The sequence below is a fragment of the Myiozetetes cayanensis genome, unplaced genomic scaffold (genome assembly GCF_022539395.1).
Source record: "Myiozetetes cayanensis isolate MyiCay16 unplaced genomic scaffold, myiCay2020 scf557, whole genome shotgun sequence".
NCBI classification, from domain to species: domain Eukaryota; kingdom Metazoa; phylum Chordata; class Aves; order Passeriformes; family Tyrannidae; genus Myiozetetes; species Myiozetetes cayanensis.
Window position 1 is genome coordinate 1 of NW_026087806.1, and position 2,721 is coordinate 2,721.

The 2,721-nt window shown below is 57.7% G+C and overlaps 1 pseudogene; it reads left to right on the forward strand.

Moving 5' to 3' along the window:
- The first annotated feature begins 71 nt into the window (after window positions 1-71).
- LOC126650128 (zinc finger protein 239-like) lies at window positions 72-1,623 on the forward strand (annotated as a pseudogene).
- Window positions 1,624-2,721: the final 1,098 nt, after the last annotated feature.

Here is a 2,721-nt window from a genome sequence, read left to right on the forward strand (position 1 = left end):
TTTTGGAGGTTTTTATGGTCCCAGGATGCCCGATGAGTTCTAGAGATGGACTTGGGCAGGAGGAACCCCAAAGGTAAGGCACTCAGCCCTTGTTTCCCCCCCACAGGATTTGTCCTTCCCAAAGTTTGGGTGGATGAAGGAGGAGGCTACAAGGAAGAGGAAGTTGCTGCGGGCCCCCCAGGCAGGTGAGGAGGAAGTCAGTGCCCCTTTACCCCTGTCTTGTGGTGCCTGTGGAGGCCAAATTTGGGGGGGATGTCCTTGGCCTTCCCTCTGGGCCAGAGGCAAATCCCCTGCCTGTCCTTCTTCCTTCCTGCCCCAGGCCCCGAGCTGAGGACGGAGAGCACGGAGGACAAATCCCCCCGGCAGAGCCTGGTGGGAGAGGCCGTTTTGAAGGGCTCCCCAGCACAGGAAGGCAGCGGGGAGGAAAAGGCCCGGAGATGCCCCTGGAGGAGGGGCTGCAAAGCCAGCCCAGGGAGCTCTGAGGAGGAAAGACCCGTCCTGTGCCGGGAAGGCGGCCAGAGCTTGAGCCGGAGCTCTGAGCTGGTGGTCCCTGAGCAGCCTCCCAGCAGGGAGAAGCCCTTCAGGTGCTTGGAATGTGGGAAGAGCTTCAGGGACAGCTCCGACCTCCTCAGCCACCTGCACATCCACACTGGGGAACGGCCCTACACGTGTGGGGAATGTGGGAAGAGCTTCAGGCAGAGTTCCTCCCTGATCCGACACCAGCACATCCACACTGGGGAACGGCCATACGAGTGTGGGGAATGTGGGAAGAGCTTCAGGCACAGCTCCGACCTCCTTAAACACCAGCACATCCACACTGGAGAACGGCCCTACACATGTCAAGGTTGTGGGAAGAGCTTCAGGGACAGCTCCAACCTTTTCAGCCACCAGCGCGTCCACACTGGGGAGCGGCCCTACAAGTGCTTGCAATGTGGGAAGAGGTTTCAGTACAGCTCACATCTCCTCGTGCATGAGCAGACACACACAGGGGAGAGGCCCTTCCGCTGCGACTGCGGGAAGGGCTTCAAACGCATCTCCCACCTCGTCAGGCACCGGCGCATCCACACCGGGGAGAGGCCCTACAAGTGTGGGGAGTGTGGGAAAAGCTTCAGCCAGAGAGGTAACTTGACCTCCCACCAACGGACCCACCGGTAAGAGAAGCCCCTCGAGTGCCCCGACTGCGGGAAGAACTTCGGCCACTGCTCCCACCCCGAATGACCCCCTGATGGTGAGGCAACCCCTGGAGTCCCGTGACTGTCAGTCCATGCCTTTCTACTAGAAAGAGCCAGTCCCCTTTGCCAGGGGCAGGTTGTGCCAACAGAGCCGTTCTTGCGGGGTGTGTGGAGATTCCTGCCTTGGCTGGGACCCCCCAAGGTCACTGCTGGAGGTTGAGAGCAGAGATCTCCCCACGATGGGGGAGTTCCATCCATCTCTAATTCATAATTCTTGCTTTGGTGCCAGCTTGAGTAGAATTGCTTCAACAATTGCTTTAGTGTAGAGCACTGTCCTATCTTATGCTGTACTACTGGTAGTTTTAGTGTTTCTATTGTGCAGTAAATAATTCTGATGAAGATCTTTTGTCTGATCATTTGTAACCCTAAATAATTAATTTCTTTCAATAGATGTGATTTGGCATGATTAAAACCTGGGGGACAAAAGAGGTTCAGTCCCACCTCTGTAATTCCTCTTAACTGAAAATTTTGGCATAACCTAAGGCCGAAATTGAAAGCAGCAGCGCCCAGCACTCCACAGTAAGTTAGGAGCTAAGGGGGCCACCCCCTTTTCCCAGTCCCTTGCTGTGGAGAGACCCCCGTTGGGCCGTTAGACCTACCAGACCACCCCCACTTTTCCTCCCTTCTCCCCTTTCCCTCCAATTTTTCATGGTTCTCAATCTCCAACCCCCCCCCCCATCATTATACAGGTCCCAAACCCCTCATTTTCCCCCCTCTCTCCCACCCCTTCCCTATACCCCCTCCCCAGCCCCCTCATGCTCATTTTGGGGGTCCCTCCCTGCGCTTTCCCCATTCTTCTGACCTCTCCCACCCATTTCCCATTAACCTCAGTCCCCATTCCCCCTGTTCTTTTGGGGGTCCCACTCCCCACCCACTCAGTTTGAGGTCCCCCCACCCCTTTTATCCCCTCTGACCCCCCTTTTCCCACCAACCTCCCCCTTCCCACCCTCCGCTCACCCGAGAGCTCCTCACCCACAGCCAGGGGGACTCCCAGCACCACCAGTGCCCAGAGAAGCCCCCCTTGAAAAGGGGTCGGGTGGGGTCCTGGGTGGGCTTTGAGTGTGTTTGGGGGTCCTTGAGAGGCTTTGGGGAGGTTTTGGGGGCTCCCAGCACCTTTTGGGGTGAGCTGGGTGCCTATTGAGGGGCCAGTTCCCTCCCAAAACCCGCCCAGAGCGGGGTGACACGGGGGGAACACAGGGGGGTCCCCATTCCCGATCCATCCCAGGGCCGGTTCTGCCCCCTAAAATTGACTCCACCCCTTGGGATCCTCCAAACCCCTCCAGTGCCCCCCAGTAACCGGGACTGGGCAGAACTGGGAAGCTGCCCCCCAATAACTAGAACTGGGGCAACTGGGATCATACTGGGGGCACCTGGGCCCCTGCTGGGGTCATACTGGGATCATACTGGGAGTGACTGCAATATTACTGGGAGTGTTTGGGAGGGACTGTAGCCATACTGGGGATGAGTGGGATCAAACTGGGTTCATACT